Raw genomic sequence first — 18,573 nt, forward strand, 5'->3', positions numbered from 1 at the left:
GCTACTTGCCTTTAGTAAATCAACCCCTTAGCATCAACACACGCTAACGGGTTGATTTACTAACGAATGAGCAAATAAATTTGTTTGCTGGATATTGTCTTATTAACACATCCTAAGCCTCAGTTGCATCATGGCTGGGTCTCTGCCGCACCAGTGGCAGAACTACCACTGTGCCCCCATGATGGTGTCCACTGGGTCTTAACCACTGCTGAACCCACAAGCAAAGTCTCCCTTGTTCCTCAGCTGCCCCACAGTCTCAGCAGAAACTGCAATCTCAGACTCGCCACCTTTGCTCCTGCAGTCTCTGCTGCATCCACATTCCAAGCATCTGCTAAGCCTCCTCTGTGCTCGAGGGTATCCAGAGTCTTCATTGGATCCCAGTCTGCTGCCACGCAGCCACTGCTCCACCTGAAAATAAAGTCACCCTTGCTCCTCAGCAGGCCCACAGCCTCAGCAGAAACCGCAATCTCAGCCTCGCCGTCTTTGCTCCTGCAGTCTCTGTTTCATACACAGTCCAAACCTCTGCTTTTCCTTTTCTGCATTCGCAGCCTCCAGTCTTGCCCCTGTCCTCGGCTTTCTAGGGCTCCATGCCAATCTCTCATTCGACTTCTCTGGCACCAAATCTGGTGTATGTCTAGAAGGACTATTGTGTGGCCTAGGGGTAACTGGTAGCTCACATTTCCATGAGGTGGGTCCTTGGTGGAACACTAAATACCCTTTAGACTTTACTTCCATGGACATCCTCCACACAGAGGGCACATGGTCTACATCTCAGATCTACAGTTAACTTATTATAGTCTAATAAAAGCTATTTTTTACTAGTTTCCCTATATTACTGTGCACTCTATATAAGATCATATTAGGTTTGAGTGGTAATATATGCAAAGGGCAGTGAAGTCAGTAGCCCAGAGCAACTAGTCAGCATTCTCATAAAGCACCATAGAGTGGACAACCAATGACCTCTGATTTCTTATAGGTTGCGTTGTGTACACATTTTCTCTTTTTATTATGTTAAAGTAAGTTATTAGGTCTTGAAAATTTGCTATAATATGCGTCCCTCAGTATAAAATATGTTGTTTCAGAAGCATTTTGGATTCAGCTCAGTAGACGAGGCCCTTGTCTTCATGAAACTTGAATGGTTACTATTCAGGTTGTGATGGGGAGAGAATACAGAAGTGCGAGGCAGGGCAATAAATTCTTATGTGGGTCTAAACAGCCATAAATTATTTCCTGTAATTTAGCACTGGTTGACGCCAATTTCTAACCACCCGCTGTGGTGAAAAATCTACGTTTTCTTCTGGTTTGCTACTGAGCCAGCAATTTACTAAATGAGGTAAACAAAAACTGCTTAATACACAAAATACACTGGAATCATGTCTGGGTTTACTTTTTATAGTACGACCTTGCTACAGATTTAGTCTTTAAAATAATGGTAAGGTAAAATAAATGGGCTGCCTTGCTAAATAAATAGCCATTACTGTTTTAAACATTCAGGGTACTCATGGAGACATGGTTTTATGAGGTTATCTACAGACCTTCTATGAGAACTGTTTTCTTATGCTTTAAAAGTTTCATAGTATAGGCTTTAGCATAAACATGATGTGGCCTCCCAACTTGCAATTAAGTGCCACAAATTATATACTTCTCAATGTAGTGCTAGCAGAGCTTTCTAGATGGTGTAAGATTTGAGCCTGATGTATTTACTATGTTGTACTATTTGAAAATTTGCCACAGCAAGCCTACTATAGACATCATACAGAAGTCAGACATTGGCTAGCTATGCAGTCTTTGAATTGTTTGAATATATTGGTTTCAGATGCAGTATTGGTGGCCATCGATGGCCATGTTGTCAACCGCTGTCCTGACTGGAACCTACCAGAAATTGGAAGCACTAAAAAGTCGGTACTGTAGGCCCATGTTATTTGGATTGATACACACTTTTTCAGCCCTGGCATGAATGGAATTGGCTTATAAGAACTACTGAAACAATGTATTTGAATTTATTGGTTTCAGATGCAGAATTGGTGACTGTCAATGGCCTGTTGTCAAGCGCTATCCTGGCAATCTACCAAGGATTGGAAGTGCTAAAAAGTCAACACTGTAGGCCCATCTTATTTGAATTGATACGCACCCTTTCAGGCCTGGCGTAAAGGGAATTCTTGGTGTTTAAGGAATACTGAAACCAATATATTTTAATACTTGTATATTGGATTTAGATGCAGTATTGGTGGCCATCAGTGGCCATGTTGTCAAATGCTATCCTGGGAACCTACCAAGGACTGGAAGCACTAAAAAGTCAACACTATAAGCCCATGTTATTTGAATTTATACACACCCTTTCAGTTCTGGCATAAAGAGAGTTATTACCCTATAAAGACTAATGAACCCAATATATTTGACTATATTGGTTTCAGATGCAGTATTGGTAGCCATCAATGGTCATGTTTGCCAAGTGCTGTCTTGGCTGGCAACCTACCAAAGACTGGAAGCACTACAAAGTCAGCGCTGTAGGCCCATGTTTTTTGGATTGATACATGCTTTTTCTGCCCTGACGTGAAGGGAATTATTGGCATGTAAGGAATACTGAAACCAATATATTTGAATATATTGGTTTCAGATGAAGTATTGGTGGCCATCAATAGCCATGTCTATACTGTAGGCCCATGTTATTTGGATTTATACACACACTTTCAGGCCTGGCATGAAGCAACCATTCACATCAGGCTCTAAATATATATATAGGAATTTACAATCTAATGTATCATGATCATCATACATAGGCAACTGGGCCATTGTTTAGTTAAAGCTGATTAACCCACTTAAAGAAAAACTTTTTTTTCAAGATATATGTGGGCTTGTAGTGGTGACCTATTGCTGAACATTATATTTTTCTTGGATTTTGTTGGCATCACAACTTTCTGACCAGGGTGCATTTTGGATAGAGAAAGAGTGGGTTATAACCCCTGACAGCTGAATTTTTTTTATCCTATCCATCTTTGTTCCTTTGGGAAGATTTCTCTTCACTTCCTGTTCCATAACCAAAACAGGAAGTGAGAGGAGATCCCTCCAAATCCATGGATGTCACCAGGGTCACCAGAAATAGTGTCCCCATTTTCCCTCTATTACTGTTCTGGGGACAACTCAAAATTCAAGATTTTCTTTCACTTTCACCTTCAATTATTTTAGTAAACAGGACAAATTCATGGTGAATCTCCCAAACGGGCACAGGCAGCAATAAAAACCTGACAAGGATTCTAATACCCCTCTACTCTATCCAGACTAAAAAGAAAAGTGTTGCCTTTAGTTATACTTTTGGTCAGTAACGCTGCTGCCATTAAAAATATTTATGTACTGCCAGCTCAACCTTTTTGCATATCCCAAGTGCAGGTATTAAACAGTCATGATGATGCTGTTGAGGGCCCCTTTGTTTGACTGTTCCTTTAGTAATTTAATCAATTATGCCCTAGGATTATATTTTTTGCATACTTCCATTGGACCAGTTTGGTTTGATGTAAATAAATATATATATATATATATATATATATACATATATATATATATCTCCCCTGTGCTCACTGACCATAGGAGGTTGCTGGCTTTGCACCTCTGCTAACATGGTGGCCAGAGGGGTGGTACACATACCGTGGCCGCAATGCTTTGCTTTACAAGGGGTATACCACAGGTTGAGTTTGTCTGGCAGCATCGTAGCCACCCTGCATCCTTGTGTAATGCACATGGTAGTGGCATGGTGCTGTGGGGGGTTAAAAAAGGCTATCCAGGTGTGACTTATTACCTCCAAGACACATGTGCAATGCCTCTGAAGAGCAATGCACTACAGATCACTTTTTAGAGGGGTAGCACCACAGCCACAACTGTAAATGAGCCCTTAAAGATATTGAATCTGACAGTCACCAAACCAAATTGTAGGGCAATTCCCTGTGTTTTAAATGGCAATGGTTGATTCACTACCAGTTTGTGGAAAATCACATTCATTGCTTTATAAATATGCCCCATCTAAATCAACTCTGTTTAATTATTACCAGCAATAATTCCTTATTTATTTTGTCAGTTCAGTTAAAGATGTCTGTTAAAAATATCAGCCAGGACAGCAGCCAAATAATGTTCATCTACAATATTAACTTTCAACAGATTTCTTCCAGTTATAGAAAGATTTTGTTACCATATGAAAAGTCAGGGAATATAATCTTGCAAGGTACTCCCTAGCTATATATATTTTACAAACACTACATTGTACTTTTATATTGATACTTGGTGTTATATTTCTATCAAATAGTTTTAAGATGTTTCCTTTCTTATGTAATGGTTAGCTTCACATTTGAAATGAAATATGTGTGATCCTTAAACTATTTAATGGTAAATATCAAGCTTTACTGAAAATTCAGCTTTACTGAGGCATATTAGACTACGCGTGCATTTACTTAAAGTGGACCTATCCCCCCAGAGCTGAAAAGCACAGGTGCATGTAGCTCATCATACTGATCTATAAACATACTGCAATCATATGGAAATTAAAAGTTATGTGCATGTCATCTTACTTTTTAATTATTGTGGCATCCAAGGTTTTCCAGGCACTTGTGACACGGGCCTCCCAGCTGTCCCCTGGGAAGGCTACATCACTGAAGCCTTTTAGCTGCCTCCTGGAAAGGCTACGTCACCAGTGTCCTTTAGCTTCCCCCTGGTTAAGCTATGTCAACAGTGTCTTGTAGCTTCCCTCTGAGAAGGTTACAAAACCAGTGCCTTTTAACTTCCCCCTGAGAAGGATATGTCATCATTGCCTTTTAGCTTCCCCCTGGGAAGGCTGGATCACCAATTCCTTTTAGCTTCTTCATGGAAAGGATATGTCACCAGTGCCCTTTAGCTTCCCCCAGGAATGATATGTTACCATTGCCTTTTAGCTTCCTCCTGGGAGGGATATGTCACCAGTATCTTTTAGCTTCCCCCTGGGAAGGATGTGTCACCAGTGCCTTTTAGCTTTCCCGTGAGAGAGATATGTCACCATTGCCTTTTAGCTTTCCCCTCAGAAAGCTACATCACCAGTGCCTTTTATCTCCAACCCCCCCGGGAAGGAAACATCACCAGTGTCCCCCCCTACGATGGATATGTCACCATTGCCTTTTAGCTTCCCTCTAGGAAAGATACATCACCAGTGTCCTTTAGCTTCCCCCTGGGAAAATATGTAAATATGTCAGCAGTGTCTTGTAGCTTCCCTCTGAGAAGGTTACAAAACCAGTGCCTTTTAGCTTCCCCCTGCGAAACATATGTCATCATTGCCTTTTAGCTTCCCCCTGGGAAGGCTGCATCACCAATTCCTTTTAGCTTCTTCCTGGGAAGGATATGTCACCAGTGCCTTTTAGCTTCCCCCTGGGAAGGCTACATCACCAGTGCCCTTTATCTTCCCCCTGGGAAAGCTATGCCAACAATGCCTTTTAGCTTCCCTCTAAGAAGGATACATAACCAGTGCCTTTTAGCTTTCCCCTGAGAAGGATGTGTTATCATTGCCTTTTAGCTTCCCCCTGGGAAGGCTTCATCACTCTGGGAAGGATATGTCACCCATCCCTTTAGCTTCCCCCCTGGGAATGACACCTCACCAGTGCCTTTTAGCTTCCCCCTGGGAAGTATATGTCACCAGTGCCTTTTAGCTTACCTAGGATGGATGTGTCACCATTGCCTTTTAGCTTCCCCCTGGGAAGGATACGTCACCAGTGCCTTTTAGCTTCCCCCTGGGAAGGATACGTCACCAGTGCCTTTTAGCTTCCTCCTGAGAAGGACACATAACCAGTGCCTTTTTTTTGCCCCTGAAAATGTCACCAGTGCCTTCCAGAGAGATCTCATCTGTAAACTGCAAAATCTTGCGAGATTTCATGGGAATAAAGGCTTACAATTTAAGTGTAACTGCTCAAAGGTTATACTTTAAAGAGCAAAGACCAAGGAAATAGTATTTTACTTGACCAGTTTCTGATGTAGTGATAATATAACATGCATGTGATAAATTCATCAGATCTGTGGGATATAATCCTTAGTGGATTGGAAAAAATGTGATCACTAAATTAGCAAATCTCAGACAGCAATGAAAATAACAAAGCTAATATAGAAACTGCATTTGAACATATGACCTTTCAGTGGACTTTGGCGTGACCTTCCTTCAATTCATGCCCAATCACCACATTACAAATCAGGAAATGCTCTAATGAAAATAATTCAAGCTGGATTATGGGGATTGCAGGCTTCTCTTTGAAGCAAGTAATGCAGAATGTCTAAAGTAACAAGCAATACAACCGGTGTCAGCCATAAAGCAGATGCAGCTTGTTTTCCATAGCACTTAATGACACAGGCTTGTGGGCCATTTTGGAAATGGTCTGGTCTCAATTAACCTGTACTTTGGCTTGGAATTGTTGATGGTTCACACTAAGGAATACAATTACCGGTTTTCTTATGTTAATATCCGGCTTGTGTTATGCATTATACACAGTGCATTACATTTATTTTAATGGAGTGTATTGGAACTTGTATAATTTTCATAAACTAATTAAGTTAGTCTTAGATTTAATGTGTTTAATTGGGTATGGCATATGACCTACAAGACAACATCTCTTGACCCCGTTGTTTATTTACTTTCACTGCCAACACAGTATTCTACAAAGTACAGAGAACCATTTAAAGCCTTAAAGTTTAATTTCAAAAAGCATTCAAATCAGCACAAGGGGCATTTCCTACCTTCATTGTGATGTGTTCCTTGTGCTGCTGACTCCAGCTTGTTTAACAGAAATCTTCCTCCTCCAATGCCCTCTGGAGGATCTGAGGGAGCTCTCATCAAAGGTGCCCAACTATGCCCGCTAGGATTGCCACCTCGTCCCTTTAAACCTAAGCACATATTAATTACACAGGTTCTGTAGCTGATTAAGGTGGTAATTAAACTCACTTAGTGCCTTATCTGAATTAAATTAGCCTCAGAACCTGTGTTTGGGTTTAAAGGAATGAGGTGGCAACCCTAATGCCCTCCTTTTCTGCCCAGCTCCTCCATTCAAAGAAACAATAATACAGCATCTATGAATGAAATTTGATCTATGATTGGAGGATGGGGGATGATTGACAGGTCTACCCCCTCCATTCATAGATAACAGTTCATTAATAGAGGCTGTAATACGGTTTATGTGAATGGAGGAACTAGGCAGAAAGGGCGAGTATATTCGGGGTCTGCTGATAAATGTCTGTCACAGCTCCCTCAGTTCTGTTAACCCTGACTGAACTAAAAGATTACAACAGCAGAGATGGGGGACACCAGAGGAGAGAGATTTCTGCTAAACCAGGACACAGCAGCACAAGGAATACATCACATTGAAGGTAAGTAATATCCCTTCTGCTATTTTTTTTTTTTTTTACTTAGGTTTTAACATTAAGTAATGCCTACAGAAGAATATACAAACCCATGCCCTTACCACATTCATATTTTCAACTCCCCCATCTGTACATTTTCATCATTTTTGTGCTATAGTATTAAAGTGATTGTAAAGGGAGAATTTTTATTTTTTTAAAATAACACACATCATACTTACTTGCTCTGTGCATTGGTTTTGCACAGGGTAGCCCCGATCCTGCTTTTCTGAAGTCCCCCACCAGCACTCCTGGCTCTTCTCCCTGCTGAGTGCCCCCATGGCAAGCTGCTTGCTATGGGGGCACTTGTGCTTGGCTCCCTAATAACTACCTGATCCCAGTCCAGTGATGAGCAGTAGAGCAGCAGCTTTCTTCCTCCACATTGGCTCAGGAAGGAACAGGGGTGGGGCTGAGAAATGCTCTGTCTGTCTATAGACACAAGGAGTGGGGCTTGGGACTGAGCACACACATGTGCCCCCATAACAAGTGGATTGCTATGTGTGCACTCGTCATGCAATAGGAGCCAGGAGTGCCTGCAGGGGCCCCAGAAGAGGAGGATTGGGCTGCTCTCTGCAAAACAGTTGCACAGAGCAGGTAAGTAGGACATCATGTTTGTTATTAAAAAGAATTAATTTTAAGAGTGTGGATGTAAAAAACTGTATTGCTAGCTATACTGACAGCCAACACCCATGGATGTTCCCACATGGACGAAAAAAATATTTGAACTATATTTTAGAAATATTCTTCTCAAATATATTGACATTTATTTGAAATACTATAATTTTGGTCATATTCAATATATTTCAAAATATCTATCTATCTATCTATCTATCTATCTATCTATCTATCTATCTATCAGGGGCGGACTGACCATTTGGAAACCTGGGCACTGCCCGAGGGCCCGGGGTCAGTAGGTGGCCCCATGAGATGCCCCTGGTACCTTATTCATAGGCTTTTTTGAGTTTGGGCAAGGACACAGGGGCCCCATGATCCCTTATTGCCCAGGGGCCCCATGAGTTGTCAGTCCGCCCCTGCTATCTATCTATATATGTTTTTATATATATATATATATATTATATGAAAAATATTTTTAAATTAAATTTTTTTTTAATATATTCTTCAGATTTTTTTTTAACATATAAAAAAGTCATTTTAACATATATTTTTACATATATTTGTAAATGCATTCCAAAAATGTAGATTAAAGACATACAGTATATTTGAAAGTGTATTTTTAAAATGTGTTTTTATATTTTGTAATAAAAATGCATTTCAACATACTATATATATATATATATGTATGTAAATATATTGAATACGGCCAAAATTGAAGTATTTCAAATATATGTCAATATATTTGGGAAAAATATTTTAAACATATATTTCAAATATATTTTTCTTCCATGTGGGTTAGATTGCCTTTTTTCCCATTTAAATGCATTTATCATGTAGCATTAAATTAGAATTTTTTTCTTCACCAAGTGTACCATGGTGCAGATATTTAGGGCCAGTTTACACCAGGAATCACACAGCTTTGCGCCGTGTATTCCTGTGCGATTCACATGCAGTGCAGTGTAATTTTATCCTATTCATTTTGAATGGGCTCAAATCGCACTAGATTGCACCAAAAGTAGTGTATGCATACTTACATTCTGTGAACACAGATGCACTGCATTTGCAACCTGAATTTGAGATGTTGAGAAAAAAAGGATACATCAACAACCAGCCTAGTGAAGGTAACAGTGTTGGCCTCAGCCTGCGCTTCAACCACTCCCGCTGACGCATTTTGCCCACCCACGGGGCTTGGCTGGCGTGGTGGCTGAGGCCATGAAGATCCAAGCATGTACAGGCACATGGGTATGGGCGTATGCCCTGGACACAGACTGTCACTGTACAGGGGTGTGCTCATTTTTCACAGTGTAGGGCCCTCTGTGCCCATGCGAATGAAACCTTAACAGGGAGCTCTTCAATGGAAGAAAAAACAAGAAAAAGCATGCTTCTTTAAAACTATAAAACAAACTAAGTGTAAATGAGCCCAGTACTTCAAAAACATGTCATCTACATTGCCCAAGCCTCATTGTCTGTTGCTGTTAGTACTCTGTGACAACCTGGCTCTTAGTGGTACTCCTACTCTTCCATACAGTTAGAAATGTTCCATGGAAGAATTATAAAAGCAAACAAGGGGGGCGCCACCATCTAAGTGTAGATTGTTTATTAGACAAAGGGTTAAAAACAAAATGCACTCACTGCATGAGAAGAAGATCAGGTTGTCATAATGCTCCAAAGAAGGACCTCCAGGAAATGACCATATGCTGTAGAGTTCAGCAAGAAAGCGGCCGAACACTTCAGAGCTCCACTGGGAAGCTGCTGGTGGGAGGGGAGAGGGATGCTGATAGGCTGCAATGAAAACTTCTCCGCAGCTTTCGGGTCGTATTGGCTGGGGTTGGCTACACTCGGATCAAGCTCCGGTGATGATGTAATTTCGTCAAGGAGGTGTGGCTATGCGTTTCAGGACATTTGAACTGCCCCTTTCTTAGGCCAAAACAATCTACACTTAGTTGGTAGCACCCTCTTGTGTTTGCTTTTGTGGTTTGTGCGTTAGGTATCTCAGGACCTCTTCTCTGCGGAGCAGCAACTATCTACCATAGTGACTTTTAACCATTTCTATACCTCGGATTTTAACTCCATGATTACCGAATGGGTCTGTCAGCGCAGTAGCTTTTAATTTTGGTAATGGAAGAATTATAGCCTAACTCCAGCTCTATTTTTGGAGAAAATGGGGAAGGCATAGAATCCCTATCAGCTTTGTATTGTGGTTTGTATCCCAGTTGGGACATTTTCCCTTTACTGTCAGAAATGATGTAGTTACATAGTTAGTCTGGCTGAAAAAAGACAAAAGTCCATCCAGTTCAACCAATGATAGGAAATCTCGCCAAAGGGGACAAAGACAACAACAAAAACATTTTTCAGTAAAATTAGGAAGAGTTAGAACCACTGTCATGTTATTATTACTATCTGTAACTTCCTGTCTCAGTGACAACCGATCCTGTCATTTCTCATCTGGCTCACACAGACTGTCAGGGGGACAGGAAGTGAGGTGACATTTGCTCAGTGGGGTTACAGACAGAAATAATTGCATGACAAAACTCTGAAAAAAATATTTTAAAAGTGTTTTCAAAATATGGCTGTATTTGGAGAAAAGTTGGTGTATTTGGTGGACAGAAATATACTGTGAACGTTTTTTTTGGAGAGCCCAGATGTTTCACATTTTGCTATTGAACAACAGGGAAAAGATAATATGCACTGAGTTACATTACCAAAGCATTTGTTCACATTTCCCCAGTTGCATTATCAGCAATAGTTACCTGGTCATTTCTTTGTGGCAGATATTTGTAGCATTTTGTAACATTGTAACATTTTTTTGCAGCTGTATCATTATGTCTAAATCTTGCTAATACTTTGCATGAGAGCAAAATGTAATGCACCACATCGCCATCTAGTGACAATCTTTCATTTGCAGCAAGCAAGGTACAATGATCAGTGAGCTGTGATATGGGGAACACTCATTACATTCCACAATTATTAATAAGCAATAAATGCTTTTACACAGTTCAGTACATAACAAAAATGTAAGAACGAGATATTCCTTTATTATATTCTCTGTGTCTAGTGCAGGGATTGCTAGACCTATACAGAGTAATCCAAGAAAATATTTGCATTATCCGTTGTAGCTACCCCACGCCGACCACCTTTTGCTGAATGTGAACAGTAGATTGCAGGTTTTTGGTTCCTATAGACAAACACTTTTATTCAATTGCCATTTTTTATTACTTTCAGAAGCTTTCTATAAAGAGGTGTAAGAAAAAAGCATCAATCATACAATCAGATTTCAGATTAGGTCAGTGAAAGAGGAATTCTGGGTATTGCAATGGTTTACATAAGGGTGTGCCATCAAATGTAGAAAAGAGTACATATAAATATATATATATATACACACGTATACTGAATACTGTATGTTGACAGTTTCTAGAAGAGTTATCAACAATTCAAAGTTTTAAAGTTTTTAACAGAAATTTTAGAGATTTTACAATAAGCAATTATTTGGGAAATATTTACAAAAAGTTGATAACTCTTTATGAAAAATGACACATTAGTTGGTACTGTGATTCCCACCAGAAGAACTTTGCAGTCTTTTGAAATGGGGTGAATCACTTAAAGGCCCCCTCCCAAAAACAAAAATCCTCCTCCAGCATACAACTCTGCATGCTGTTCTCAAGTGATCTTGGAATCATTTCTAAAAAAATGATATAGAAGCTTAGCTTTTATTGTAGTCCACTTTCTAGTTTCCTTGGGCACTAGCAATGTAGACAGAGCCTCACAGGTACACCACGAGATGGCTACACCCAGTACTGGGACAGGTTTGTCCAGCACCAAGGGCAAGGATTATTTATTTATTTCAGGTACTTATATAGTGCCATCAATTTACGCAGTGCTTTACATATATATTGTACATTCACATCAGTCTGTAACCCTCAAGGGGCATACAATCTAAAGTCCCTAACTTACATTCATACACATCCTAGGGCCAATTTAGACAGGATCAAATTAACCTACCAGCATGTCTTTGGAGTGTGGGAGGAAACCCATGCAGGCACAGGGAGAACATGCAAACTCCAGGCAGGTGGTGTGGATTTGAACCAACAACCCTAGTACTGCCAGGCGGAAGTGCTAACCATTTAGCCAATGTGCTGCCCATGATGAACTGCGCTCCCTCCCCTGTTATTAATCATTGCTGTAAAATGAGTGCACCACCCTGTGCCCATTGCTGGCACTGAAAAGGTAGCGGTGCACTCATGGTGTTTTTATTTTTCAGCTGTGGGTGGATGGGGTGGAATAGTGGGCATGTTAGAGCACAGTACACCCCCACTGTTTGCCAGCCACTGATCTGAAGTGTGGGTGTGGAGAGAGGGCACCTGGGGCAGGTGCTCCTCCTGCCCACCTCTTCTCCTGGCCCTGGCTACGGCATGAGTATCTTCCATGGGTATCTTGTGTGTAAGGGAAGAAAACAGGCTTTTCCATCTGAGAGTTTGCAAGATTTTGCAAAATCTTGTGAGCTCTAGGGGTAAAAGTCTTTTTTTTTCCCCAACAGATAAGAGATTGAGATATTGTGCAGACACATTTGGAGGGCCAGAGCAGGTAATCAGGAAGAGGAAGCTGGTCACCAATAATGTCCTTTTTTATAATGGCGGTATGGGAAAAGGAGTATGGGCAGGATGGACCAGTGGCAGTGAACAAGGCTATTCAAAACGAAGTTTGTTATTATACGTAAGTAACTGTACTTTATTAAATACATTTCATTAGTATTGTTGGTGTGTTGGGGAGGTGGGGAAGCAGTGGAAGGTCTTCTTATAGAATAACTAGTCTGCAGTACTCTGGAAATCAGTGTTTTTTTTTTACAATGCTTTGCTGGATAAGCCCAAATGCTTTACCTCTGGAATATACAGTAGATACTGCAAGCCATCTGCAGGCTCCTCAACCATCTAAATGTGCTATCCCTTATAGAATGTAAAATATGAGCTGCGGTCACTCGGTACAGCACAACATGTACTTTTTTGTTCCTAAAACAATCTTAACTCTTATTTAGTCACAGCTAAACCTTACGCAATGTATAGATATATTTTTTATTGTTTATGGAAGATTTATTATCAGTGCTACTTTCCAGTCCTTTCCTGTAATTCCTCACCTAATCACTTACACTTGTCAGGTCTTCTACCAAACACTTCCCTTGGGATTGAAAATAAGAAGGACTGGAATGAAGCAGGGAAAAAAAATATGGTTTCAATAAGCATCTATTTTTATAGAGAGAAATTTTATATATGACTACACACAAATTCGTGTTACTTAAAGCTGAGCCCCAGCAGATAGAAAAGATACACATTTTTGCAGATCTGTACTCATTGATATGTTGTACGTTATTAAATTTATTTTTTAAAGCAGGTAGCGTAAGAACCTGAATTTGACTTGTCAACAGATTCATGCAGTCCCTGTACAGCAGAGCTCAGACTGGAAGATGGAGAAGCAGTACAAGGAACAACTTAGTTGTGCTGAAATGCTCACAAGGAGAGAAGGAGTGAGCAATGATAGAGAGATAATAATTTATTAGTCTGCAGCATCTCCAATCGCTGTTTAGGCTGGGAGAGGGACAAAACCTTTATGTCTCATTTAAAGTGGAGCTCCACCCAAAAGTGTCCCCCACTAACTGAATTTAACAGATACCCGGTCCCACTTCTGCTATGATCACCTGGGCAGTTGGAAACAGAAGTTGCACTCCCCATAGTCTTCTGTGACACGTGACAGGTCCCAGAAGACTACTGGACCATTCACAAAGTGCAACGCTTCTCACATATAAGCATTGGGCACCTGACTGTGAAAAAGCAAGATGTTGGTATTGGGGACAAAGGACAGCCAGTGAACCTGGCCAGTGTGAGGACACCATGGGATCGAGGGACAGGTGAGTGTCTGTTTTTCAGAAGTCAGCAGCTACAGTTTTTGTAGCTGCTGGCTTTTATTTTTTATTTAATTTTGCCTGGACCTCCAATTTAAATGTACCGTAACAGAGAACTAGTAATATATATGGACATTTTGTAAGTTACATACAGTAAGCTCCTGACTCAGCAGTTCTGTCATAGAGAGCCTGAAAGGGGAATTCCAATAGAACCTTTTGTTTTGGGTAGAGTGGAGACATTCTGGAACACTAGAGCATAGAAAGAAGTTGATCCGCCACTGTATTTGTACAGATTTTTCATGAAAGCTACACTCCAGTTGGATTTGAAAATGACACTTGAGATGCCTACAGGAAGAACACCAAATTTCTGTAGTGCTCGAATATACCCCAGTCCTTATTGTAGCACTCTGGTTATCTGGTAATTGATGGTGATGCAAGAGAGCCACTCTGAAAAACACCTACAACAGGCTTCTTACTGCTCCTCACATATAGAAATCTAAAAGTAAGAAAAGAGTGTCAATACTAAAACATTTCTCATAGTTGCCAATCAGATTCAAACTTGGTTGTACCTGGAATGCTATTGTTGGTAATGGGATAGAAGAGACACATATGCTTACCCCAGGTGAAAGGATGTACACTCTCAGAAACCTTGTGAGATGCTCTCTGGATTTCACTGTAGCAAATTTCCAGTGGGTACAGGGAATCTGACTTGGGCACAGTTTCAAGGTTTCCTGGATTGCATTTACAGTTCATTGATTGGCTTCCCTTGTTGCCTAAAATTGTACTTCCACACTTCCAGTTTGTCTTAGGCAGTTTTATTTTCACTAGTGCAAACATACATAAAGGTAGTCAGGTTCGGCTTGTGTTGAACTTTTGCTTCCCTTAGGCATAAGCTTAGTGTGCTAAATCCAATCATGTAGCCCTGATTAAAATAGCTCTTATAGGATGTAGTCTAAACCCACACAATGATTACATGTTCCAAAAAGCAGGTGCAATTAAAGTCAGAAGATGATTACTGATTAATGTCAACCTGAGCTTCCTGGCCTTCCCATGATCATTCATGTAATAAAGCCAAACCAGCATATATACCAAAGCTGACCATACATTATACCATTTTATTATTCAATTTCCTTTAGATTTACCTTAAAAGTAGTGTCTGATTGCATACAAATTAAAAGTGTTTAGGTTTGATCGCTATTACATGGTTTTGGCAAATCTAAAGAAAAATTGTACATGAAAAGTGTATATTGTGTGGCCAGCCTAATGCACATTTATTTTTTATCAAATCACACCTTGTACTCTAATACATTGTTGCTGCTTTAGAAACAGGCATTCCGATCAGGTCTGCCTGTAAGTTTCTCAGGTGGACCTGATTGGAAGGTCCATTCTTCCCTATGGACAGGTAGGTGTAAACAGACTTGTGTCCATTTACACCCACCTACCTTCAGGACCAATTGGGTCCAGATAAAAAAAAAACGTGAGACAACATCCTCTTCTGTTTAGGTGAAGTGGATCAGAAATAGCTGGGTGCAAATGGACAGTAGAGGCGGTTTACTCTCAGCTGCTCATAGAGCAGAGCAGTATTTTGTGGCTGCAGAAGAGGGTGATTAAAGCTGAACTCTGGAGGCCTGTTCTAGCCAGGAATAAGGTGGGTTTTACATCTTATTCCTGCACCCCTAGACTAAACAAGCATTTAACCCTCGTAGTGTGGGGATTGGAGGAGGGGGGCACTGCAAGGATAGATTTTGTCTAACTCCCAATGTTCTTAGGACACTGGCAGACTGGAGCAACTAAAACTTGATCACAGCTGAAGTTATTACTCATTACTTGCATCATGTAAATGATGATTATTAGCTCTTTGCAAAAGCCACATCTGAGTCTTTTTTTTCTTGCAAATCAGACTCATTTCATTCATGTTATTTCTTGTAACAAGGTAAAGCAGACAAATGTTATACATTTCATGAAAACAATCATAGCAAGAAAATAAATTATTATTATAATACATTTTTTGTATAGCGCCAACAATGTGCGCAGCGCTTAACAAAATGGAAAGAGACAGAATAGTTACAATAGACTTCAATCCAAGATAGATAAAACCAGATGATAGATTTCCTAAGGCTAGTCTGTGCATTGCTATAGCCCATCTCTAGCAATCTGTTTTCAGCTTTCTCTGGGTTTAGTGCAGGTTACTAGATTATATTTTTTGCACTTTGGTTTTAAGGGATGAAAACACTTTTTATTTATTTAGTTATTTTTTTGATCATTTGTATTTATAAGTGTACAGGCAAGAAAAGCAGAAAAAAAAGAAAAGCAGAACCTATGTTTCAGAATACGTATTTGAACATACTGTACAGTCTGCACAGTAAAATCTGCAGAAAGCACAGGTAAAGACATTAAATCATGACAGATGTTGCTGTAAAATGTACCCTATATTATGTGGGATCCAGTGTACATGGTCTACCGTATGGTGTTTCAGAGTATTCCTTATGTCTTCCTTTCCTTATTAACACAAACAAAACACCGGCAAAGAACAATGACTATCTAATTTATGCCCTTTTCTTAATTTAGTTGAGCTGTGCAGTGTATGCATGGGTGGTATTCTTAACTCTGTCTATACTTTAAGCTATTTATATGTCTCGGTGGATGTAAAATGAATCCAGATTGCCCATATGCCATAAAATATGTGATACTGATTCCTTAAACTATACATCCACTGTTCATACTCCATTACCTTGTTTAGTAAAGACATATAAACTGTAAACTCACCTTTATCAAAAAGCACACTGTGCTGTCCCATATGGGTATAGCAGCATAGTGTGCTAAACTTACCTTCAAGTGCACTAAGGGATGCTGGAACCAATGGCTGTTCATGCTTTTAGCAACTTTATACAAAGCTGTAACAGGCTGAAGAAGATTTTAAGAAGGCTTGCTTTTCATGTGGTTATTGTGAGGAGCTTACCCTTTAAAAAAAAGGCTTACCAAGGTCCTCACTCCTTAGCCTCTACCACAATCCCAAAACAATGTGAACAGCCAATGCAGTCTATACACCATTCATACAGCTGGGAGCATGCATCAGGGTGAGGAACTACCATAAAGAATGATGGCTGCTCTCTGGCTCATGTGTCAAGGTGAACTCTGGGACTCTTATTACTCTGAATGTTCCTGACCACTGAAGTTATGGGGTCTGTTAGGTTTATTGTTCCAGAGGGCAAAACAATGTGGTTTTCTTAACCTGGGCCACCATTCAGTCGAAATCCAGAGTGTAATCAACACCTCTGGCAGTGTAGATCTTCTAGGTTCCATTCAGCTCCCATTGGTTCCTCCTGCTGACCTCTGCTCAGCTGAGGATTCTGTAATGTGGAGGTCAGCAGGAAGAACCAGTGAGCACTGTAGGAAATCCAGGAGATCAACATTCCCGAAAGTGTTTTGGACTTGTTGAGTGCACTTCTTACTTAAAGGGACCCTATCATAATATAAAACATTTCAAACAGGTATCTTTGCAAAATAAAAGAGGAAATAGCTTTTCCACTGCATGTACCACCAAAATGATGCCCTATTCAGAAAACAAAATCTTCCTCTGAAGTCCAAAGGAAAGCCAGCACTTCCGGGAGTGCTGATCTCCTGGATTTCCTGCAGTGCTCACTGGTTCTTCCTGCTGACCTCCACATTATGGAATCCTCAGCTGAGCAGAGGTCAGCAGGAGGAACCAACGGGAGCTGCAGGGAACCTAGAAGATCTGCACTGCCAGAGGTGTTGATTACACTCTGGATTTCGACTGAATGGTGGCCCAGGCATTGGGAAGACAAGCCTTCCCCCTCTTATGCTTGATTTGAAAACATTTACGTGATGACAGGATCACTTTAAAGAATCCAAAAAAATATTTCTTGGAGGATCTTTTAGTGATTGGATCTTTTCTTAGCAAAAGCTTCAGTGAGATATGCCAATATAGCAGGGGATTGATTTAAAATATGTAACCAACCCAGGTATAGCTAGCAGGAACGACACATCATAGAGTACAGGGACTAACCATCTCTAGTTGAGATGGAAAAGAGAGACTTTGTAGAATATTGCACTAATCAGTCAGGCAATCATAACATGTGCAGAGGAAAGATTTCCATTAAAAGGTTAGTTCTTGGTTGCCAAAACCCATAGCAGCCAATCAGAATTCGCTCTACTTAAATCAGATCACTCCAGTGCTGGGGCGGACTGACCATTTGGCACTGCCCGAGGGCCCGGGGTCAGTAGGGGGCCCCATGAGATGCCCCTGGTACCTTTTTCATAGGCTTTTTTGAGTTTGGACAAGGACACAGGGGCCCCATGATCCCCTATTGCCCGGGGGCCCCATGAGTTGTCAGTCCGCCCCTGCTCCAATGTGAATTCTGGTTAATCATCTAATTGTCTGTGGTCTGTTTTTGAAGACCTTCCTTGGAGAATAAAAAAATTAACCCTTTTTAGGCCTCAATCACACTGCAGCTCAAAAAACCTGCTTCTTCAGACATTTGAGCTTAGTTTTTTTGTCCTCCACCTGTGAACTCCCCACCATGTAAGCCCATATGTCAATGTACTCTATAGGCATTTTCTGGAGTTTAATGGCAGGGGAGTTTATAGGCAGAAAAAAACATCACTTGTGCATTCAGGAGAGGAACTTTTGAGCATAAAGGACGCTCAAAAGCATC

General features: G+C 40.5%; 1 protein-coding gene across 1 annotated transcript in view; it reads left to right on the forward strand.

Moving 5' to 3' along the window:
- FAT4 (FAT atypical cadherin 4) overlaps positions 1-18,573 on the forward strand; it is a 373,279-nt gene that overhangs the window by 32,469 nt on the left and 322,237 nt on the right. The window lies entirely within an intron of this gene.

The sequence above is a fragment of the Staurois parvus genome, unplaced genomic scaffold, assembly GCF_062004578.1.
Source record: "Staurois parvus isolate SC_StPar_1 unplaced genomic scaffold, SC_StPar_1.0 ptg000122l, whole genome shotgun sequence".
Classification (NCBI taxonomy): domain Eukaryota; kingdom Metazoa; phylum Chordata; class Amphibia; order Anura; family Ranidae; genus Staurois; species Staurois parvus.